The sequence below is a fragment of the Oryza sativa genome, chromosome 7 (assembly GCF_034140825.1).
Source record: "Oryza sativa Japonica Group chromosome 7, ASM3414082v1".
Classification (NCBI taxonomy): domain Eukaryota; kingdom Viridiplantae; phylum Streptophyta; class Magnoliopsida; order Poales; family Poaceae; genus Oryza; species Oryza sativa.
In genome coordinates this window covers 2,345,607-2,371,879 of record NC_089041.1, presented here as the reverse complement: position 1 = coordinate 2,371,879, position 26,273 = coordinate 2,345,607, and the positions used below count along the sequence as shown (strand labels likewise).

General features: G+C 43.0%; 1 pseudogene; it reads left to right on the top strand.

The window, feature by feature from the left end:
* The first annotated feature begins 361 nt into the window (after window positions 1-361).
* On the top strand, window positions 362-21,831 carry LOC107281564 (dof zinc finger protein 2-like; annotated as a pseudogene).
* The last annotated feature ends 4,442 nt before the right edge of the window (window positions 21,832-26,273 follow it).

Here is a 26,273-nt window from a genome sequence, read left to right as displayed (position 1 = left end):
TCTATGTCGGCATCGCCAACCGCCCCAGCAGTAGGTCCCTGGAGGTAGCCGCTGGCGGCCAGGTTCAACCCTCCAACTGGTCCTGCCTCCCGCTCCCGCCCGTCGCTAGCGGCCCCGCCGTGTTCTCACCCACGGCCACGTCCGCCAGCATGCTCGCCTTCATGTCCGATGCATAGGGGCACAAGACGCTACTGCTCACCAACCCAATCACGCGCCTCCTCGCTGCGCTCCCCATCACCCCGACCCCGCGCCTCTCCCCCACCGTCGGCCTGGCCACCGGCCCGACCTCCATCATTGCCGTCATGGCCGGGGATGACCTCATGTCCCCTTTCGCCGTCAGGAACATCTCCGCTGTGGACGCATGTGGACGCTGCGCGGCGGCGGCCACGGAGGTGGAGCAAGCGGCGGCGGCGCTTGGACGGAGGTGGCGTGGATGCCGCCGGAGGTGCACACGCAGTTCGCCACGGCGGAGGGCGGGGGCGGGTTCGAGTGCACGGCGCACAGCGACTACGTCGTGCTCGCGCCACGTGGGCCCGTGGCCCAGGCGTCCACGAGCGCGCTCGTGTTCGACTCCCGCTGCGACGAGTGGCGTGGGCGCCGCCGTGCCCGTACGTCGTCGTCGTGCATCACGGCCGGCGCCGGCGGGACGGGAGTAAGAAGAAGCGGCGACAACACGACGACGGTCAGGCGACAGAGCGGGCAGGTGGAGTGGGAGCCGACCCACATGTCGACGCATTCGGCGTGGAAGCCGTGGCCGCACCGGGGGAGGAACCTGGCCTCGTCGCCCTCCTCGAGCTCCGCGAGGCACACCACGCACTCGACGCCGTCGTCCTCCTCCTCCTTCGCCGCCGCCGCCGTCGTGCTGCGGCTGTACACCGTGACCGGCAGCGACCGTAGAACGTCTGGGTCGACCCCTCCTCCCCTTCCACCGTCCCTGCCGTTCCCAGAGCGCCGCCGCTGCGACCGCCCCCGCCGCCCATGCCAGCTGGAGAAAAGTGAAGAGAGAGAGGAGAAAGGGAGAGGAAGGGAGAGAGAGAGAGAGGGAGTTGTCAGGGTTATGGATACCACATACCTAATAGTAGTCGACTACATCTCGGCAGGACCCACCACATACCATGTCCTATACGAAAACTGACTTCAGATATGGAGGGAGTTCCGGATAAGGAAAGACAACCAGAGTTCTACATGGAAACGACAAGGACTACTCGGATTGTATCCATATTGGTTTTCCTAGTTCTACTTGGACAAGGGGACATCTATGGGTATAAATACAAGGCCCCCTAGGAGGAGAGGGGACACGAACAATCGACGATCAACACGAACAACACAAACGACCACCTCAATCAACACCCACCACAATACACGGGACAATATACAAGCCTACATATGCCAAGACAAGACGCCGGATATTGACTTCAGGGATAGGCACGGCTAGTCTCCTACGGTGTCTCCGGGTACTGTCAGGAGAGAAGAAAGCGCTATCTCTGATCTCGCCGGGCACGGATTCGAGGAGGAAGACTACCCTGTTGTCGACTACGAGTCAGACCTTCAGACCGTCATGTCGACAACAGTTAGATAGGCTACCCCACATATTGTACTGGTGTGATTATGGTGAATAAAGAGAACCACCGGCTCCGGCCAACAGGATGTAGGGTTATTACCTGACAGTTCAGGGGCCCGAACCTGTATAAAAATCATCGTCTCCGTCTCTTTTACCTCAGTCTCGCATATATCCTAGCACCGACGATCCCCATACTATGCAAATACCAGAATTGTGACATCAAACGTCGACAGTGGCGCGCCAGGTAGGGGGATTTTGGTGCTTCAGGATTTAGACGAGATGGGTTTAAGAGATGGATTCTCCAACAACAAGCTGCTCGACGACTTCGGCTGTGGAGATCTAACCCGACCGGAGCATGTCTTCCGACGAGATCGGAATCATCATCGTCATTGACAACTTGGTCTATCGAGATCACCCAAGCCTCAAGATACGCGGCGTACCAAAAGATGTCAGATCATATGATGTTGAACGAGTACGCAATAAGGTAATTGGTAGATTGGTTTTTCAAATTGATCTACTAATTTCGTAGATACATCCGGCATGTATCTACAAAGGTACGCAATATTTTATGTGCAATTTATCGTACCTATTCAGATGATACAGCATTGTCAGATCTATAATTTATTATGTTTACCTAGAGCATGTTTCTTATACAATATCCGTTGTGCGAGTACTTCCGACGATAGGCCAACTACGGTCTAACGCTGGGGGCTCACTCTGTTCTCTTATGTATAAATCATGCTTGTTTACGGTTTACATAATGCCTGATATTTACATCTGTTTGTTGTATCCTGATAATACTAGAAGATCCATGCAGTTTTTTGAGTACATACTCGATATTATCTGCTATATATCTTGCCTTCTAGAAAATATTTTTCAGGAAAAATTGAGCACTCGAGTAGGTTATGGTCGAGTACACTCCATTATTGAGAACATTCTCGACAAATGCGGAGTTATCGCACCCAACCTGCCAACGAAGACCGACGACCTATCTCATAGCACCGGCCATCGCTGGACTACTCGAGAAAAGGTTGTTAACGGATAATTCCTCGCGAACGCCGTCGGCTTGATCACCCGACATGATTTCAAACGGATATCCGGATATGCTATAAGTTGGGTATGTGAGTCATGCTGGCCACATGAGATACACATGTAATAAACCAACTCTAGCAACTTCCATTGGTGCTCGAGAGATAATTCTACTCGCTCGCTGGTTCTCGCACCAGTACGTAGCAATCTCTCGCACCTTAACTTCAGATGGTTGAGGAACAGCTACGACTGGTCTTCGACCGGCAGCGTAGCGGTTCTTGTACCACGACTCCAAATGATCGAGAGACACCTACTCACCGGTTCTCAACCAGTTGATCGTAGTGAGCTCTCGTACATTTGCTTCTAGTGGTCGAGTTATGACTACTGCCTGGTTCTCGACCAGCGATGTAGCGTTTCTCCCACTATTTCCACTTTAAGTGGTCGAGTTACGACTACTGCCTTTCTCGACCAGCAATGTAGCGTTTCTCCCACTACTTTCACTTTAAGTGGTCGAGTTACGACTACTGCCTGGTCCTCGACCAGCGATGTAGCGTTTCTCCCACTATTTCCACTTTAAGTGGTCAAGTTACGACTACTGTCTGGTTCTCGACCAGCGGTGTAGCGATTCTTCCACTATTTCCACTTCAAGTGGTCGAGTTATGACTACTACCTGATCCTCGACCAGCGGTGTAGCGACTCTCCTACTACCTCTATTTCAACAAAGTTGATAGCAGGTACACAATATCGCCAAGTGTTTTACCCAGAGATCCCTTACCATGACGACACCTAGCGTTGAAACCTATCCTACTGTCCCTTTACGCCGTCTTGACAAGGCCTCCGAGGAACCTAAGGGAACTTCGGCTGGGGACGCCCAGAGCCGATAAGGCCTTGTCGGATCTTGTAGAGACAAAAGACCATGTAAGATCTGGTCGTGTAAGAGTTCTCGCCGTCCGTATTAACCAAGCTGTGTAATCGGAAACTGAGCTTTCCAACTACACGGCTTGGGGTTAGGATCAGCGCTTATTTAACAAAGGCAGGTCAAGGGTCCAAGAGCCTTATCCTCCGAGAACGATTCTCCGACGACAAGGCTGGGGGCTAGGGAGAGTGTATGACTCTACAAACTGACTGATCGAAGTCGGTAAGAGAGAAGACGCTCATACACAAAACATTGGTCAGTAAATTTAATTCATTTTCAATTTACCATACATATTATAACATGTCACCCTTTGAGCATTCACTCGGGGGCTATTTCTATCTAATATTCTTTTCTGAGTATTGATTTCAGGAAAATTCTATTTGACATTGACGAAGACTCCATGTCTCTATGGTTCTACACCAAGATTGACTAAGGCGAGAACGATAAATGTCGACAAGGCTCCGTCGCAGACTCTACGCCTTCTCGATCACTCGAGAACGGTTGCTGGATCTTGACAAGGAATACGGAATGAAGAGATGGTGTACCCGTCGAGATAAAATTTCTTGACTTCAATCCAAATTCTCGATTACAGCAAGACGGGAGACTTAGTCGTACGCTATGTACTTCCTTGGTTGACATCGGAGATTGACTTAGACAAACCCTTTAGGTGCCCGCACGAGGCTAACAAAGGAAGTCTAACGTTATCTCTGAACTCACCGAGAACGGTCACATGAGCTCGATAACAATTACTCCAAGGTCTGCGCGCGGTTGAGAATATGAATTCGTTCATTTGCATTGAAGTCGGGGGATACTGTCCGGGTTATGGATACCACATACCTAATAGTAGTCAACTACATCTCGGCAGGACCCACCACATACCATGTCCTATACGGAAACTGACTTCAGATATGGAGGGAGTTCCGGATAAGGAAAGATAACCAGAGTTCTACATGAAAATGACAAGGACTACTCGGATTGTATCCATATTGGTTTCCCTGGTTCTACTTGGACAAGGGGACATCTATGGGTATAAATACAAGGCCCCCTAGGAGGAGAGGGGACACGAACAATCGACGATCAACACGAACAACACGGACAACACAAACGACTACCTCAATCAACACCCACCACAATACACGGGACAATATACAAGCCTACATACGCCAAGACAAGACGCCGGATATCGACTTCAGGGATAGACACGGCTAGTCTCCTACGGTGTCTCCGGATACTGTCAGGAGAGACGAAAGAGCTATCTCTGATCTCGCCGGGCACGGATTCGAGGAGGAAGATTACCCTGTTGTCGACTACGAGTCAGACCTTCAGACCGCCATGTCGACAACAGTCAGATAGGCTACCCCATATATTGTACTGGTGTGATTATGGTGAATAAAGAGCAACACCGGCTCCGGCCAACAGGATGTAGGGTTATTACCTGACAGTTCAGGGGCCCGAACCTGTATAAAAATCCTCGTCTCCGTCTCTTTTACCTCAGTCTCACATATATCCTAGCACCGACGATCCCCATACTATGCAAATAGCAGAATTGTGACATCAAACGTCGACAGGAGTGATGACGTGGCATGCTGACAGGTGGGTCCCACACTGACTTAGCCGCCACGTAGACCAAAACCGGGGTCAAAACCACCGAAGGACCTTGGGTGACCAGTTTTCTATAGTTAAGGGACCACATATATTTGGTTTTGCGGTTTGAGGACGTTTTCGTATCTCGGTGACAAGTTCAGGGACCTCCGGTGCACTTTTTCTGACTAGAAATAGACAGCCGAGGTAAATGGATACAATGGGTGTGGGTCTAATGCGCAAACGCGCGCTAGCGTCGAACCTAGCGAACAGAAAACGACAAAAAGAAAAACGGAGCCGCGCAAAAAAAAATGTTTTCCGGTTTCTCGTTTTCCTTTCACGTGATGGTAAAAGATAAACTTTTCCTTTTTTTATCCTTTTTCTGTTATGAGGATTGATCAGATTGGATTATACTTTTTTTGAAAAATATCTAAGTATTTTTATTTTTAGTAAAATTTATGCACTAAACTTTTTAATTATAGATATAATTTGTATATAAAGTTTGTATATACAAACTCTATATATAAAGTCTACATATATATAATCTATATATATATATATATGAAGTATATATATTCAAAGCCCATATATATAAAGTTTACATATATATAAAGTCTCACTATATATAGAAAAGTTTCCCCGGAAATTATTTGTATAGAAAATTTCCGTTAAGAAGATATAAAAAAATACTATGTATAACGAAAAAAGGAATCTGAGAAATAAACAGAAGCGAAGGAAAGAAACAGAAATACTTATTATGGAAGAATCACGTAAAAGATACAACGGATTACAGAAGAGAATAACGTAAAAGAAGGGAAAAAATGAAAACGGAAGAAAATGACGTGTCATCCTGTTTCACGTGTCCCTTCCGACTGATTCGCCGGACACGAACGTTCGTGTATTACCCTTTTCGTTGTTCTGCTGCATTTGTCGGAGCCGGAGCTTGATTGCACTGCTTCGGCCACCCGCTGCCCGTTGTAGGCATTCCGGATTCTCGCGCTGCGGCGATCATACACAGTTACGTTCAGATCTGGCAGGTTTTTGCCGAGCAACGGCAGTAGCTCAAGCTGTGCAGTTCGCGGGTCTTCCGGCGCGCTAAGTGCCTCGTCCAACTTCTTCTGCTCTTCTTGCTTGTCTAGAACTGCCTTGTTATATATGGCCACTTTCTCTGCCAGGGGCCTCCGTATCATAGCGCAGCAGTGTTCTTGGCGGTGTACGTGTGCCGAACACATCGAACAGAGGACTCAGGGAAGAGGAGAAAAAAAGGTGAAGATCAACGCAACTTGTCGATGCTCGTCCTGGATGGGATGGTGTGCGGCGCAGCTGCGTTATGCGCGCGGTCTGCCGCTTCAGTCCGGGTCAATTAAGGTGGGCAGGCATAATGCGGGTTAGGCCATTCACAAGGTGCGCATGTGGCGTTCCGAGTTCCGACTGGGCAGAGGGAACCGAATATATTCAGTGCCACCTCCTTCACCAGTGGAGCAAAGCAAAAACCGCGTAGCCAAACTATCCCATCGGTTCCTCATCAGTTTTTTAGATACGACCCACACTAGTGCTCTGTACCGCCAAGGAAGAGGGGGAGAGAGAAAGGGATGTGTCGTTGCCTCGTGCTCCACACTGCCGAGCTCGTCGTCCAGGGGAGGGGAGGAGGGCGACCGGATGCCGTCTCTCACTGTTGAAGCTCGCCGGCTCAATGGGGAAAGCGACAGAGAAGAAGAGGCCGTGGCCGAGGACGATCCGTGGAAGGGGACAACTGATATAGGTTGATCCAGCTCATTCCATAGCCGAGGAGTTCGCTGATGTTGCCTTGAACAGCCAGCGAGGAGAGGGGAGATCTGATGAGCCAAGGCCGAATCTAGCCGCCCCGCCGCTGCTCTGCCTGGCTGCGTGAGGAAGCCAAGGTCCGCGGCGACCTCCGTGAGGACGAACGCGCCGCTCGGCTCGGCTCCGCGAGGATGAGCGCGCCACGGCTCGTCTTGGCTCCACAAGGAAGACGAGGTCCGCGGCAACCTCTACGAGGACGATCGCACCGCCGCTCAGCTCGGAGCTCCTTGTCCGCCACAGCAAGGGGAAGGAGGCGTCGGTTGGGGTTTGCAGAGGTGCACACTACTACGAAAACCATTTTTCATGGCGGCTATTTTAGATTTTTGCTAGCGAAATTTACGGCCGCCACAAAGCAAAGGCCAGTGAAGATCAAGATCTTCGCTAGCGGTTATTGACCGCCAGCAAAAATCCATTTTCGCTGGTGGTCATTTTAAGCCAGCCGCCAGCAAAAATACATTTTCGCTTGCGTTAGCTTAAGACGGCTGCCAGCGAAAATAGATTTTTGCTGTCAACTGTGTTAAATCGGCCGCTAGCGAAAATGGATTTGGGGAAAAAAAACACGCATGCAGCTGCCCAGCCGCCAGCGAAAATACCCATGAAGGCACCCATTGATTCATTAATTTCAAATCCACATCTAGATTCGCTGCTCATTTCCAAATTCAAACACGAAATACAAAATCATCATCAGCACAGATCAAACATCATTTACACAATCAAACATGATTTACTCAGATCCAAACATATGCATCATCTGGAACAACATGTAAAAAGAAAAAGACAAAAAATCAAATCTAGCCGACGGCGGCGGATCCGGCCTCGCCGCGGCCTGGCGGCGGCGGATCCCGCCTCTCCGCGGCCCGGCTACGGTGGATCCTGCCTCCCCGCGGCCCAGCGGCGGCGAATCCGGCCTCCCCGCGGGCCACCACCTGCTCCCGAGCGCCACCGCTCCCATGCCCGAGAGCCGCCGCCGCGCCGCCTCCCGCCACCGTCGCTCGCCTGCCTACCGTCGCTGCCGCGCACCCGCCTCGCGTCGTCGTCGCCACGCCAAAACCGCCGCTGCCGACTGTGGGGTGGGAGGAGCTGGTTGGTGAGGATGGATGGCGTCGGCGGTGGTGGTGGAGAAGAGAGGGAGGATAGACGCAAGGGAGAGAAGGGAGGGAGGGGAGCTGGAGAGAGGGGGCGGGTGGGTGGTGGACTGGTGGTGGTGGTGGTGGGCCACGTGGTCTATATTAATAGATGGTGGTCCATCTATGCAAGCGGTCCTTCTACCGCCAGCGAAAATCTATTTTCGCTGGCAGCTGTCTTAAGCTAACGCAAGCGAAAATGTATTTTTGCTGGCGGTTGGCTTAAAATGAACGCAAGCAAAAATGTATTTTCACTGGCGGTTGCTTAAGTAGGCCAAAAAATAATTGCATTTTCCCTACCGGTCTGTATAACACAACCGCCAGCGAAAATTATCCATCTTCGATAGCGGTGCACCTAAGTGACCGCCAGCGAAAATAGACATATCTTCGCTGGCGGCTAGTATAGCGTGACCGCCAGCGAAGATCCATTTTCGCTGGCGGTCGGTGCCCCTTACCCTTCGTTACAATTTTGCTAGCGATTTTGGCATTTTTCTGCCAGCGAAAATCATAGACCAACGCCATGAAAAATCGTTTTTCTAGTAGTGGCAGTGGATTGGGAAAAGCATAAAGTCACCACAGATGACCGTGTTTTAGAGAGGAGAGGAAGACTGACAGACGCCTCGCTGTCGACGGGTACGTCGTCTACCACTGAAAGAATAATTAGCCGTAAATACGAGCACCCGTGTCAAATCTAGGATTTGAACCCGGGTGGGCTGGTTCCACCACAAGGAACCTAACCAGTTGAGCTATGCTCACTTCGCGGAGAGAGAGATTTTTAATGTACACGAAATGAGAAAGCTCATTAGTTTATAATTAATTAAGTATTAATAATTTTAAACTTTAAAAGTGAATTTCTTTGAATGTTAACGGAAAACGAGATAGTTAAATTAGTTTGGTGTTGAAAAAAAACTGGGTCTTGAAAAGTATTATTTGCGAGAGCTGATAGGGTAAAATTTGAGTACCGCACGAACTGTGGGTGGAATCAAACTGAAGCACGCGATTTGCCTGCTGGCCTTCCTACCGATTCCTTGTTGTCTACAGTAGTGAGAGCAAAAGTCTACCGATATAGCCATATAGGGTTTGAGTAGCGAGATTAGGGTTTTCATAGTGCGCTCAGGTGTCATTTGACCTGAGCGTGCCAGGTCAGAGATTCGACTCCACCTCAACATAGAGTCGAATCTACTTAAAAACAAATCTCTTACTACGATGAATTAGACATGTACTTCCTCCGTCCTAATATTACTTGTCTTTTTGAGTTTTTGTTTGTCAATGTTTGATCATTCGTCTTATTTAAAAAAATTTAGAATTATTATTTATTTTGTTTGTCATTTGTTTTATTATCAAAAGTACTTTACATATGACTTATCTTTTTTTATATTTGCACTAATTTTTCAAATAAAACGAATGGTCAAACATTACAAATAAAAAGTCAAAAACGTCATCTATTATGGGACGGAGGGAGTATATGTTTAGATTTTTCTACCACGATGTTGATTTATTTTCAGACGGAGAGAGTACTAGTACAGTAATACTCCCTCTGTTTTAGAAAATAAGTCGTTTTGATTTTGATCAAAATCAACCTGCTTCAATTTTGACTAAGTTTGTAGAAAAAAAGTAGTAACATTTTCAACGCAAGACAAATATATTATATTTAATAAAAACTAATTTGGTATTGTAAATATTATTATATTTGTCTACAAACTTAGCTAAACTTAGAGTAGTTTAAGTTTGGTAAAAAAACAAAACGATTTATAGGCCATGTTTAGTTACTTTTCAAAAAAAAATTAAAGTATACGGACACACATTTAAAGTATTAAACATAGACTAATAACAAAACAAATTACAGATTCCGCCTGTAAACTACGAGACGAATCTATTAAGCCTAATTAATCCGTCATTAGCAAATATTTACTGTAGCACCATATTGTCAAATTATAGTGTAATTAGGCTCAAAAGATTCGTCTCGCAATTTACATGTAAACTGTGTAATTGGGTTTTTTTTGTCCATATTTAATGCTCCATGTATATATTCAAATATTTTTTTAGACTGATGTGTCCAAACATTTGATGTAACAGAAAAGTTGGAAGTCTGAATGTAACTAAACACAGCCATGAACTGTAACGGAACGAATAGTAAAGATCAAGATTATTTCCAGAGAGAGCGTGAGCAAACTGACCGGCCGGACAGTAGGTAAGCCGGCCAGTAGGCAAGCGAGTCGGGTGAAGTTTGAACCATCGATCAGTAAGTAGGCTGCCTTGTTTTTCTGCATCTTATCCCTCCCAAGTCCCATCGCTATGCTCCAGTGCGTCGCTATAGGCTAGGAGTAGGAGTTTAGGGAGTGTTTACGCATGGTTTAGTTCTCAACTTTTTTTTTAAACTTTTAACTTTTTTATCACACCAAAACTTTTCTACACACAAACTTTTAACTTTTCCGTCACATCGTTACAATTTCAATCAAACTTATAATTTTGAAGTGAACTAAACACACCCTTAGTTCACTCCAAAATTAAAAGTTTGATTGAAATTGAAACGATGTGACTGAAAAGTTAGAAGTTTGTGTGTAGGAAAGTTTTGATGTGATGGAAAAATTGAAAGTTTGAAGAAAAAGTTTGGAACTAAACTCGGCCTTAGTTGATTGGCCAAAATTTTCTCCAGTGCGCCGCTACAAAATAAATTATAGATTCTACTTGTAAACTGCGAGACAAATCTATTAAGCCTAATTAATTCATCATTAGTAAATATTTACTGTAGCACCATATTGTTAAATCATGGCATAATTAGGCTCAAAAGATTTATCTCGCAATTTACATGTAAACTGTGCAATTGGTTTTTTTCGTCCATATTTAATGCTCCATACATGAGTCAAACATTTGATGTGACGGAATTTTTGGAAGTTTGAAGATAACTTCCAAACACAGCCGCATCATTGCTGGACACGTCTATCAATATTGAACCTGCATATCTACGGCCGTGTTTAGTTTCCTCCTATTCCCAACTTTCCATCACATCATATCACATAAAAACTTTTCTACACACGTAAACTTCTAACTTTTTTTTCAAACGCCCAACTTTCTTCAAACTTTCAACTTTTTTCAGGAACTAAACTCACCCTGCATTGCAGGGAACGACGACCTTTCTACTCGTATCCTATCGATCTCATCACCGCCTACACACGTTACTTTCACTCTTGTACTCCCTCCGTCCAAGAAAAAGACAATCTATGAGGAGAATGACCCCTCTATATGAATCTGGATAACCCTCTGTCACATTTTCTTCTAGGTTGTTTTTTTTACGGAGGGAGTAGTTCGGGTAAGAGTACAGTACACACGTTACTTCTACTCCTGCAGGAGTATGTGATGGTACGTGTATTTTTTTTTCTTTTTGTGTGTGCCTACTTATAATATGAAAAAAAAGGGGAAAGGCCTATTAATTTAGACCATATAGTGTGCGTATATAAGCAATATAGAAGAGAGTAGTGTGGGAAAATTGTAAAATGAAAAGTAATAATAAACTATATAGTGGACCATTGTTTTTATCATGGTTTCAATTTAGTCGAGATTTTATATTACTGAAATAAATATTTAGTCAGTCAGTGGCTTAACAATGCCTGCTAGTCAGTCGAGCTGGCGTCTGGCGATGGCGATGGTGACCACGAAAGCAGAGGCAAGGATGAATGATGATGACGCCGATGCATATCTCAAGCTCGTAGTTCCTCTCTCCTGCCAACGTCGTGCGTTCGCATGGATGCATGTCCATGGGCCGTGCTCGGTTTCTTTTTTCAAATTTTTTGCATGCATACACAGGAATGCTCACGTACGTTCAAAATTTGAGATGTACATTAGTAGTACATACCACTTTTTTTTAAGACTACAAGTATATACCGTTATCTCTAGAGTAGTATATGCCACCTGTTCTAGATTTGTAGTATATACCACATTTCTAAATTAGGAGTATATACTGTTCTCTCTTTTTTTCAGTATGTATTTTTTTCAGAATGTAAAGAGTTAGTATATATGCATTCCTCATTGAAGATCTCTTTGTTTGGTCTGTATGTACTGCATTTCAAGTTTAATGAGTTATATACTCATTTTTTCGTTAAAGGAGTATAATGCTCCTTTGGTCAGTATATACTACTACGTTTCTCATTGAAGATTTTTTTTGCTTGGCCAAGTATATTCTGCTTTTCTTTCTTTATAAAAAGAGTTAATTTCACTTTGGGCCATGTTTTATTGCCAAAGTTTCACTTTGGACCACCCTTTATCTAATCTTTTTACTTTGGACTAGGTAACTTTACCTTTGTTGCACAATGGACCACCCCAAAACACATTTTTATTTCTTCGATGACTTCGAGCAAATTGTTAACGACATGCCAACAAACTTTCATACCTATATACATGACATACTTTTGTCGAAAGAGACGCTAGACATCACAAGCGAAAAGAGTTTGGGTAGTCTATTGTGCAACAAAGGTAAGGTTACCTAGTCCAAAGTAAAAATATTAAGTACAGGTGGTCCAAAATAAAACTTTGGTAATAAAACATGGCCCAAAGTGCAATTCACTCTTATAAAAATTGCACTATGTAGCTCTCTGCTTTTTGGTCTTTTGCTGCTTCAGATAAGTAGAGTAATTTCTTCACGTACTTTAAATGGCGGCCGTTCTACAAGAAAAAATTAAAATATATATCAAATATCAATTGGACGCATCAAAGTATCGGTTAATTAATTGCTAGCCAAATACATGTAATACCAGATTGAAAGCCTTAATCTCTACATCCCCGCTGACATATCGATCGGTTAGCAGGGATAAAGAGGGTAGTTTATGCAGTTCTTTCTAGAGTACTAGTATATACCACTTGTTCTAGATCTATAGTATATACCACTTTTTTTTCTAAATTTGTATACTGAATTTTTTGTTGGAGTATATACTGTTCTTTTTCTCTGGAGTATATACTGTTCTTTTTTTCAGTATGTACTACCTTTCAGTGTAAAAAAGCCAGTATGTACCGCTGTATTGAAAAAATTCAGCATATCTATGGAAAATGCAGTATATACTTTTGTCTAACAAAGTTCAGTATGTACTTCTGTAAAAAAAAAATCAGCATATACCCCTCTATGGAAAAAATCAGCATATTTATGGAAAATGAACTATATACTAGTATTGTCTAACAAAGTTCAGTATATACCTCTCTATAGAAAAACTCAATATTATCACTCCATATAAATGCAGTATATATACAAAGTTAAGTAAATACTTCTGTTAGAAAAAAATTCAGTACATATCCCTGTATGGAAAGCATATTCTTCTGGAGAAAAAAAAATCATTACATACCCCTACTGGAAATAAAGCAGCATACACCCTCTCTAAGGAACATGTAGTGTATATGTCTCTCGGTAAAAATTAAATAAATTAGCACACATACACCTCCGGGAACAGTGCAGTTATATATACAGAGACTAGCATAGCAATCAAAGTAGCATATAAACATTCATGTGTAAAAGCAGGCAACAGCATATAATTTACCAAAAAAAAACAGCATCTACAGGAAAAAAAAAACATCTGAAACTAAAAGCATGCATGGACCGAACTACGTAAACATATTCCTTCTCTATAGACATCAAGATATTCAATCACAGGCATCAAAATTTCTGGGATATATCTTTGACAATTTCGATAAACTGGTTCTCTTCTCTTGTGCCCCTGCAAACAAGAAAAATTTAGACGTCGTGCGTCGATCTGGCCGTAGAAATACACCGATACTAACCTGCTGTTTTGGATGATCTCCACTACTATGACCCGTCGATTATGCCACGTTTGCCCTGCTCATGCACTCCGCCGACCCGCCTCTCCTCCAGTGACACCAATGGGTGGCAGCATCTCCAGGTCGATCACCCTCATGCTTCAGCATCTGCGGAACGCCGATGAGATCGATTACGGCGTCGCCGCCTGGGAACGCCAACGAGATCGAGTTGTTTGATCGAAACGGGATCGATGTGGGCATCTGTTCCGATTATGGGGGTATAATTAACAGCTACGAGAATTATTTCCTTTTCATATAAATGGAAACGGGTTTATTGTGTACGCACCCGTTAGGAGAGCCGAATAGAGGACCTAGAGCAGGTTGCGGATGAACGGTGGATGGAGAGGGAGTATGTACTCCTAGGAGTATAAAATCATTTTCCTATAGGGTAAATCATATATGAACGGAAGTAGTTCATATGAACCATAAATCTTGACCGTTGAGGGGTACCAAGATACGTGCGCAAGTGGCTAAGAGTTAGGAGGGTTGAGTTCTACTTAGCAGGACTGTTCCTTTCTTAATTACACTAGCAAACAGTCATAGTGCTCACGTACAAGTAGTACAGAGATGGTTTTTTTTTTCACACTTCAAGCACAGACTTGTTTTGTCTTGTCACTCATTCATGCCAATCTTATATTTTTATCAAAATTGCAAGTTTGGTTGAAATTGGAACGATGTAACGGAAAAGTTGAAAGTTTGTGTGAGTAGAAAAATTTTGATGTAATGAAAAAGCTAGAAGTTTAAAGAAAAAGTTGGGAACTAAACCAGGTCCAACTAGCCAGGAGAGTTGGGAAGACTACCTGCGTAGCTTTTTTCCCTTGATCCGACATTCACTGTGCAAAACTAATTTTATAAATTTATTTATATATTTGGGTTAGTAAATATTGCTAATTAGATGATCTAATCGATTTTTGCATGTCAAGTGATACTATCTAATCTCAAAATTGGCTCTTTACCGGTGGTATACTAGTATTATGGCTGGATTATATTACTTTTGTAATTACAATTAGCATTACTAGATTGGTTGGTTAGAAAGACATATACGCACCAGACAAGTTGATTGGCAGTTAATGGATACCAAAATTGACCAAAGTACGTATATATCAAAATCTGGGTACATTAGTTGATGGGCCACATGCTATCTTATCTCACAGACAATATTTTCTCTAGACATTATTTTCTCTAGATTATAGAAAAATAGGTTTATGATGTAGGATATATTTGTAGAAATATCAGTCATGTATTTTTTTATTTCAATAAATCCCAAGTGATATATCATTTTCAGACATCACTTTAAATGTCATTTTCACAATATATCATGTTTGGGTGGTGAGTGGACATTCATGGTGATATATTTTCTAAGCAGACTATAACAAAATGAGATGTTAGCATATAGATGTAAAAAAATTACCAGACATGCATTCTTTTATTTTAATACACGCCAAAGTGATATAGCACAGTTATATATAACCGATAGACACAGTGACCAACTGACAAAAACTGGTAGTATTTTACAACATGCCCATTTCATCACCAAATGTGATTTAGTATGCGTTCGAACTAGCTGTTATGGCACGCGAGACGATATAAATCATTAGCGAATATAAGTTTTAAAAATAGATTTATTTGATTTTTTAAAAAAACTTCTATATAGAAATCTATTACAAAGAAACATACCGTTTTAGCATATTGAAAACGTGCTCACATTAAGTGAGAGATTTATTCAACAAAAACTCACTAACGTGCAAAGTGAAGTTGTGCATGAGAAAAAGGAATGTGAAGTTGGGAAACTTAAGAACATGTCCTAAATCATTTTTGCAAAGTGATGTCCGAAAATAATATTGCAAAATGATTTCAATCACAGGCATGTGACGTCGGCTTGGCTAGACACAAGATAAAGTTTTGACCAAACAGGGACTTTGGTGTCAGGATGTGGCCATGTGGGTGTGGCAGTTGTACAGCTAACTTGTACCACGCAAATGAGCATGCATATATCTCTCTATAGGAATGTAACGGAGTAGGTACATCTTACACCTGCATTAGGAACATAATAGATCAAACACATCCCTGTACAATGCGTACATGTGTCAGGCATATGACTGAAGTGCATATGAACTATGGTCCATAGTGTGTAAGAAATCTTAATAATATTATATAATTGAAGAATCTTTTGTAAATCCTGTAAGGAGTTTAGTGTGTTTTTTTTATAAATAATGCTATCATGAAGCATAATATCCAGCATTTGTCTGAAAAGGAAACGTGCCCTTACATACATAGAGAATAAACACATCTACACCTTAGCCCATCGCACCACCAAAGTCAACTGCCTTCTTACCATTCCTGCTGTCATATGAGCCCCTCTTATGTTCCCCCTGTCCTCCTCAGCTTATAAGCAAACTTAATTTTATTTTACATAGTAGAAATAGATCTGTAAATAAAGTATTGTCAGGAAAAGATATTGTTAATTAGTTAAAAAGTTTATTTGCAAAAGAACAATAGTTTTTTATTACCTTCTATAATTTTACTTATTATTACAAAGTCTTATATGTAAAATAACATGTTTTTTTTTGTTCATTTTGCTCTTCTCGTAATTTGATCCGGTGCAAATAGGACTGGATGAAAAATTCGTGACTCGTTAGCTCGCTCGGCTCGTTTGAAATTGTTAACGAGCTGAGCTAGGGTCTTAGCTCGCAAGCCAAACGAGCTGCAGTAGCTAGTCACGTGTCTGCACTCCCATTAAGAAGTAGTGTACTCCCACCAAATTACAGGTCCACAGCCAAGCAGCAAGTCTACGGCCCAGCAGTAGGCCCACACACATGCACATCACAAACCCTAGGCAAGCAAGTAGAACACATAAACGCAGGCCCTGTTTAATCTCCAAAAACTTTTCGCAAAAAACATCACATCGAATCTTTAGACATATGTATGGAGCATTAAATATAGATAAAAAAAGCTAATTGTACAGTTTGCATGTAAATCGCGAGACGAATCTTTTGAACCTAATTAGTCCATGATTAGTTATAAGTGCTACAGTAACCCACATGTGCTAATAACGGCTTAATTAGGCTCAAAAGATTCGTCTCGCGGTTTCCTGGTGAGTTATGAAATTAGTTTTTTCATTCGTGTCCAAAAACCACTTACGACATCCGGTCAAATATCCAATGTGACACCCAAAAATTTTCATTTCACCAACTAAACAGGGTCACGGTCACACACAAACCACGCCACCACCGCCGTTGCTCGTCCTACGCTTGTGTCGCTGCTCACCTCTGTGCGTCACAATGGCCCCGTCGCTCGCATGTGCAAGCGCCGCCTCCCGCTGTTGCTCTTCTTCCCACGACATCCGGAGCGTGCGCTTCCCTTTTCCTCTCCTTCCCCTGATGCGTGTGTGTTGCTGTCCGCCGCGGAATCACCGTCCGAGGCGATATAGAGTAGGAGGACGAGGAGCAAGCACCACTTCATGCGCGCGCGCCGCCGTTCGCCACAGAATCGTCGTCCGAGGCGTCATGGAGGAGGAGGAGCCTGCCATCAAAGATGGAACAGAGGCACCGGGAAACAATGGCCAGGCTTGCGAGCCAAACGAGCTGGCTCGAGTTTTCCAACGAGCCGAGCCGAGCTAGGTTTTTAGCTCGTTAGGATAATAAACCGAGCCGAGGCTCAATATCCATCCCTAGGTGCAAATGACCATTTGGCCTAAGTAGCACAGCCAGCCCATTAAGCCTACCAATATGAGATGTGCAGAGCCCCTTTATCTCTCTCGCCATAACGCTAACGCCGTTGCTTCCCTCATGTGTTGACTCGCTCGCGTTGATGGTTGTCGTCGCTCAAGTGTCTTGGCTTCAACTGCCTGTCTGCAGCTATTGCCTAGGGGAATTGACACTCGGGTAGATTGAAACTACGCACTTTCTATTACCTTCCTCCTTGGTGTGCAGCCGCTGGCATACGTTGTCCATCTCGATCTTTCGGTCCCAAAAGCTTCAGATGTCAAATCTAGGCAATGACCGACGATATCAACCTCCTTCGCGTGTGTCGGCAAGCTTCCCTTTGTGGCTCCATCGGTTCTCGGCGATGAGCTATTGCTTGTTGCCATCTGACTATCTATTAGTTCTGTTGTGCAAGGCAGATGGCGATAACAGGCAGATAGGGATGCCAGTACTCCCTCCATTCGCAATTGATGGTCACATTGTGTTTGTGCAACAGTACTAAGGAAAAAAATAAATTGAGAGACAGTTAACTTTCAGAAAACCATAACGCCGTAATGTCGGTTGGATGGCCCACGCATGCACGCTAGCAGCGCATGCCAAATGACAAACTAATCACCCACTAATTACTGTGCATTCAAATCATATGCTTGCATCCAACCAGTAATCTCTCCTCGCTGAATTCTTGAATGCATGCACATGAGAAAATAGGAATTCCGCTGGCTCCACATGTTATGGGACGATCAATTCTTTTTTTTATTTTAATAATAGGATGATTAATTGTGAATGGAGGGAATATGTTTTTTTAATTTCCTAGCTAATTCATATTTTTTTTCCTCGGGAAGTGCTCGTCCAGACCTCACTTTTTTCTCCAGGTGTTTATAGCGAGATGTGGATTGGACGGTGCTGCGGATGACTATATCCAACGGTACATATTAAATTTGTGTTGCATCGAACGGTCATTATTCAACAGATGGCGTGGCTTATTCTACGATCAAAGCAGAATTCACCTTTCACTTGGATAGATAGATGGGCTCATTCCCCTGAAGAAATTAGATGCCGCGGGCGCTAGAGGCCGCGCCAGCCGGAGCTCCAGTTGCGGCCGCCACGGTGAACGCCGACACTACTAGAGATCCTTCTATCTGTGACAAGCTCTAATATGCCTAGAAATAGCGGGCCGTCATAAGGAAGTCATCTCAATCGGGTCAAAAAGTGCCCGATTGAGTTATGGTCGCACAGACAAATTAGATGGGCATAAAACTTAAGCCCGTCACGGATGACACCTATCAGTGACGGGCCGTAGTTTAGACCCGATTGAGATAACATTCCATATCTCAAACGAGCCTAAAGTTGTGGCCCGTCACAGATAACCAACGGACGCCAACTTTAGACCCGATTGAGATAACATTTCATATCTTAAACGGGCCTCAAGTTGTAGCCCGTTACAGATGACCATCATCCGTGACGTGCACCAACTTGAGGCCCGTTTGAGATAGCAACTAGGCCTGTCACAGATGACTCATCAGTGACGGGCTATATACTTAATCTCTATCGGGCATTAACTAAAGCCCGTCACCGATGACTATTTTTTCATTTTTCATATGAAATGTTTATATTTGTAAGTTGAACTATAGCAAAATAATTAAATGCAGTATAATAATTTATTTTATGAGTCAAAATAATTTTACGGGTAGTAAATGATTTCAAATAGAAAAAATGTCAACAACAAAGTTGTATAACTTATCAAGATTTACAACTTTTAGTTTGGTCATTTTTCTATATAACATTTTTTTTGAACACTTTGAATTTGAATTTGAAAATATAACAAATTCAACAACATTTTCAAATACTAAACGATTTCAATTGAAAAAGTCATCAACAACAAAGTTGAATAACTCATCAAGATCTAAAACTTTTATTTTTGTTATTTCTTCATCCGACAAAATGTTAGTAATATTATTCACAAATTTTACATATATGTGTTATAGTTTTATAAAACCAGATAAGAGATATATCAATTTTGTGAACAATGTTACTATCACTTTGTCGTATGAAGAAATGACCAAAATAAAAGTTTTAGATCTTGATGAGTTATTCAACTTTGTTGTTGATGACTTTTTCAGTTGATATCATTTAGTATTTGAAAATGTTATTTGAAGTTTTCATATTTTCAAATTCAAATTTAAACGGTTCAAAAAATGTTATATAGAAAAATGACCAAAATAAAAGTTATAGATCTTGATGAGTTATACAACTTTGTTGTTGATGACTTTTTCAGTTGAAGTCATTCACTGATCTAAAATTCTATTTAAACTTTTCAAACTTTGAATTTCAAATTTCAAATTGTTTAAATAGAGTCATATGGAGAAATGACCAAAATAAAAATTTTGCACCTCGATGAGTTCTACAACTTTGGTTTTGGTAACTTTTCCATTTGAAATCATTTAATAACCCCAATTTGATATCCTGGTCTAGGGCTTAATAAGATTAATAGAATACTCATACCAACAAGTTACAACTACTTTTCCGGAAGCCAATCTCCAAAGAACCTTGATGTTAAGCGTACTTGGCTTGGAGCAATTTCACGGTGACCGACCGGAAAGTTTGAACTTCAAGTGAGGACAAAAAAAGACTAGCCTAGGAGGCCTGAGACTAGCCAAAAAATAAAATTTATTTTTTTTGATTATACTCATCTGTGACGGGCGTTAACTTAGGTCCGATTGAGATGAGGGTCATCTGTGATGGGCCATAGTTAATGCCCGTCACAGATGACTCATCTGTGACGGGCCATAGTTAATGCCCGTCACAGATAAGGGTCATCTGTGACGGGCGCTAGTTGTGGCCCGATTGAGATAGGTCATCTGTGATGGGCTATAGTTTGACTGGTCGTCTAGGTCAAAGCTATCGGTGACGGGCTTTAATTAGGGCCTGATTGAGATAGATTCATCCGTGATGGCCGTTTGCCCGATTGAGATAACTCTTCACATCTGTGACTTCTAGCCTGTGACGGACGCCGTGCCCGATTGAGATGGGGTTTACCGCCCGATTGAGATGATGGTATCCCTTCTAGTGCGAGTTGTAACCTCATCATCAGCGCTGCAAGGTTTTCCACGATAGATGTCTCGCGCCGTGCGCTCCTGGTTTATTGTATACCCCCTCCACCACGATAGATTCGTACTTTTTTTTAAAGAGTAAAGTACATGGCCGGTACTTAAAGTTGGAGTGAGGTGTCACTTAGTTCTATGATATAGGAAAATCGTCATTCGAGTCCGCGATCTTATTTAAGTGAATCATTTAGGTCTAAAGCGCCTCTGACTGGGTTGACTTGCTTATGTGGCCGTCCACGGTGGAAACATACTTGCATTTTAGCCCCCCACATTTTGGCTCCCCCATTTCCGATCCAACCATTCTCCCCCAAATCCTCCACCTGTGTGATTTCTAGGGTTAGCGATTGCAGCGGCAATTGGGGTGGTGGTGGAGACGTGGCGACGGCCACGAGGACGACAGCGACGATGAGGAGGGAGGCGCGTACGACGGCAATGGCACGGGAGAAAAAGCGCTCGTCGTCCTCGTGGTGTCATCGGTGGCCGCGTCGACCTCCTCCTCTGCGGCGGTGTCCGGCTCGGTCCCCGTGGGGCTGGCGGCTAAGAACCTGAAGCTGATGCACGAGGGCGCGCAGGACCTCAACCTAGCATTCCCGCAACACCACGGCCACGCCCTGCAGTCGCTGGAGTTCACGGCGTTCCCGAGCTTGGAGAGCAGCAGCATGTGCAACCCCGGAGGCAACCTGGCGGCGGTGAATGGCGCCGGTGGCAGGGGCAGTGTGGGTGCGTGTTCTCGGCGATGGAGTTGCTGAGGAGCATCAGCTACTGCATTCCTCTGCCTCAGATGGAGTCGCTAGGGATGTTGGCGGAGTATGCAGCGGCGAGGTTACATCTCGGCGAGTTCCGCATGCCGCCACCACGACAGCAGCAGCAGCAACAAGGTCAGACCGTGCTCGATTTCTCCCAAGACACGCACGGCGCGGGTGCAGGCGGCGGCTCCGGGGTGTTCGGCGCGTGCAGTGCTGGGTTGCAAGAGAGCGCGGTGGGCATGTTGTTGTTCCCCTTCGAGGACTTGAAGCCGGTGGTGAGCGCTGTGGCTGGCGACACGAACAGCGGCGGTGATCATCAGCACGACGACGGCAAGAACCAAGGTGGCGATGGCGGCGTCATCGGTGGCCATGAGACCACAGGGTTCTAGAATAGCAGCATGCTCGGCAACGGCAACAGCAATGGCGGCGGCGATTCTTGGTAAGGTGGTGCGAGGTGCTCGCCCGCCGCCCCCATGCATGGCTCATGCATGCACGCGTGGTGGTCAGCAGCTAGCAGCATGTGGAGATAGAGAAATGATGCACGACGTAAAACAACAAACATTCCGTTCAAAAAAAATCTTATCTTAATTATCACTATTATCTAAAACTAATTCAATTAGTTAGAGTCTAAAACAGGTTAGTTAGGACTTAAGCGCTCCCGGAACCGCGCCCCAGTAGCTTCGCCTTAACTTGTCGAAGGAAATCTGGACATGGACGGGGAAGTAATCCGTCCGAGTCCGACCCGGACCCGTCGTGCAGATGCACGACGTTGTTGCCGATCGCATGCACATGCCACTCCGACCCTGGTCGATCACGTACTCCGTTGCACGACGACCGACCGGCGTTGCCGTGCGTGGGTGGACAAACCAGCTCGTCTTGTATCTCGTACCATCAAATCGAAATCAAAATTAACCAAAATCAGATCAAATCAAATCATCTTCTCGTCTCGCTCGCCTCCCTCCTTTCTCTCCCGCGACTCTACTACTCCTATCTTGCCAGCGACCGCCATCAATCTCTCCTAATGCTTCTTCTAATTTCCAATGTACTACCTACTCCCTCCGTTCCCCCCAAAAAAAATAAACCCTAGATTTCCGTGTCCAATGTTTGATTGTCCGTATTATATAAATTTTTTTTATAATTAGTATTTTCATTATTGTTAGATGATAAAACATAGTTAATACTTTATGTGTGACTTGTCTTTTTAATTTTTTTTCGTAATTTTTTCAAATAAGACGGACGGTCAAACGTTAGACACGGAAACGCGGGGTTTGTCTTTTTTTTTTTGGAACGGAGGGAGTATGTTCCATATTGATTGGGTTCATCAGCTCCTCTCATTTATTTCGAAATAAATTTATTTTTGAGTAATAATTGTATCGAAGTTTACAAAAGTAGGGAATAATTGTATTAAGAGTAAATAAAGTGAGTAATAGTTGCGAAAGCGCATGTAATCTAGTGGTTACAAGAGCCTCAGTAGCACCTTAGATTATGGGTTCGACTCTCTATAAGAACGAATTTTCCAAGATTTAACGACACCATAGGTTATGGGTTCAACTTCCCATAAAAACGAATTTTCCAAAATTTAACGACATTGTGCTTTTAGTGACGGTGGTGACTTCGTCAATCTCAAAGATTTGCCGATCCAATCTTCGAAGATTGCTCATAGGGGTGAGTGTGCGTGCGTGGCCAGTCTTCGAAGATGCTCATAGGGGAGTTGCATTGGGATCAGATAGGTATTCTATCCTTTTGTTATTTGTATTGGTATATATGGAATGAGTGAAAAATAAACTTAGATAGCATAATTCTTACGAATCCCCCCTCTCTTTTTTTTGGTGGATTTGTGTTTACTTCCTACTAGTGGCAATCATGAAAAGATAACCGAGTTGCTTGACAATAATAATATAATAACAAAAATAAAAAGTCCACTAAGTCTGTCTGTAAACTCAAATCCTAAAATCCTACTAGTACTATCTTATGTCTCTCAATTATTACTCGCTGGATACCTTCATGCTTGTGCCTAAATTTTCAGGCTAGATTTTCATCTACCATCATGTCAATGAAATTTGGAAGCAGAATCGAAATATTCTATCTGTTAAAATGAAATTCATGTCTGATAATATCCAGTTTTGAGTTGCCAACTAAACCTCTTAATAATCTTTAATAATGTGTTGTTCCTGGTGGGGAACTGAGATTGTTATTCAACTGCCTTGTGATTCAATATTTAGGCTATTCACGGTGCATCGCCAGGAAGGATTTAACCTCTTAGTTCTACTATTTATAGACAAATATAGTAATATTTACATTACCAAATTAGTTTTGTTAAATTACTAGAAAAAATACCGTGCGTTGCAACGGGTAAAGTATTTTTTTATATACAATAACTATTAGGAGCTGAGTAATAAATTAAAACATTGGGATCACTATACATTATAATTAAAAAGTTAATAAAAATTAATATTGTTTTTGAGTCGAAAGCCCATTTCTTTCTTCCTTTTCAGCCCCGGCCTAGTACGCTACCTCTCTTCGGCACTACGTCCTAGCTAGTAAGCTACCTCTCTTCGGCATTCAGCTTGCACATCCTACCACTGTCTTCAATCTCAGGAAAGTAGTCCCGTGTCAATACAATACTGGGGCTGATCCTCCCTATCCAATTCGACCGAATGTTTTTCAATCTTCTCGAGGGCTTTTTGATCTATTCTATTTTCTCTTTCCTTTTTTTTTTCTAAAATCAGAGCAAACCAAACTTACCTATAGAATTAAATTCAACGAGTTAAACGGGCTGAGGCGTGCCGATGAGGACATTGAAAAAAAACGAAACCAAAAAAACGCGACCCACTAAAAAATCAGACAAAAAAAAAGCAGGTGGAGAAGGAAAAAAAGTCAGGCCCACAAAAATGGCCCACAAAAAACCGGACGGAAAAAAGTAGGTGGAGAAGGGATCGAAAAACACCGGGCCCAAAAAAAACGCGGAAAAAAACACAGAAAGAAACGAAAGAAACAGCCGCGGATAAAAAACAGAGTCGGACGTAAGTTGCTTTTTTTACTATACAGAACGGAGATGGAAAATAAAATCGTGCGCTATCAGGATGACGTACGAAATTTAGAGGAAAAACACCTTCAATTTTTATAATAGGTAAAGAATAATTAAATATATTTTATAATAAATTTATCTTGGGTCAAAAATATTACTATTTTTTCTATAAAATTCAAAACGTTTATAACAGTGCATACTAACCTGCCGTGCGTTTCATGCTTATTGGATTGAAATATCCTTTGAGACCACTGGTAGCTCATAAGTCTGGATTGTGTGAGTGGAATCAAACCAATTTCTGATGGGAAGAAAGAACTAGCTCTTTTCTTCAATTAGGGTTGTTGAAGGTCACAATTACAAATTATATTTCCTGTTAGTGCGTTACAATCGACTAATTGATGCTTGTGAGATCAAACAGCAGTACACGGTTAATATAACACATGGAATGCTGAATCAGAGCTAGGCAATGATTTTGTTCTATCATTTTTGTTTTTCCAGAAAACCGCTGACTGCAGTTATCTCATTTGCTAGCCATGTGCTGTCCAGCCCTCCTGGTGTGTGTTAGGACTTGGGGCTAACCATTGAACGCTATATCGTGACAATGTGTAGTGTTCAAAAGGAAATTTGATGTTATCACAGTCTAATTTTTAAATGTAACAGGGGCAACAACATTATATTCTTTACTCTATCTGTCCCAAAATAAACGCAACCATGAGTTTCCTTGGCCAACTTTAATCGTTCGTCTTATTTAAATTTGTTTATGATTAGTATTTTTATTGTTATTAGCTTATAAAACATGAATAGTTGGACACTATGTATAGACACTATATATATATATATCCAATGAATGGTGTCTTCAAATTAAATTCTCATCCAATCACCTCTTTTCTCTCTTCTTTTATCCACATATTCTTGGTTCTTGTGTAGAGATGGTTTCTTGCATGAGAAATGGTTCTTTCATCTTTTTACCTCCGTTCTCATTAACTCTCTTGTCACATCATATTTTTTCTTACGTGATAATGTATTTAATGCTACAGACACTAGATAACATGGAGTGTTAGGAATGACTTTAGAGCTTGAGCATGACCAATAGTTCTTTATTCTATTCCCATCCTCAGATTTAGAAAATTTTGGTCAAAAATCGCATCCAATAGAATCCCTAACATGTCTCCTAATAATCCAGATTCCCAACTCCAGATATCTCGTTCCCCACTTCAAGGGAGCGATTTTTTTTTGTTCCCAATCGTTCTCTCGTGCGCGCACGGAGAAAAAAATGCGAGATGAAGGAGGAGCTGGCCACGCAGTGCGCGCATAGAGGGAGCAGAAAAACTAATTTTCTCTATTGGTAGTTAAAGTGAGGGCCCACTTTTCATTATGGGGAATCAATTTTAGGCTATCTATTGTTTTCTTATTATTATTATTTTATTATTTTATTATTTTTTAGGCTATCTATTGTAAATATTATTTTTTTCATTTCCTACTAGCCACCTTTGTCGCGCGTTGCGCGACTTTGTATACCTGTATAAAAGCCTCTCTATACAACCTGTAATTTATAATATGAGATTCTATGTGGTAGGATCAACAGGCTTTTGGTTTCCATATTTCATATCGTCGAAAGATATTGGTGGGCTGGAAGTGGTAGGCAATTGACACTTTGTCAGCACTATGTAATTGGCGGCGGCGTTGTAGTTGTCATTGGTGTCAGTGAATCGGCGCCAGACACTCATGCCACCATTCATAATCGAGGAGCAGATACTGCCATTGAATGTGAAGTCATTACAGCATGAGAAGAGAATGAGGAAGTGTAAACAAAGACAGGGCATCAACTTGTGCAGATTAAACATGTCTTTGCTCACA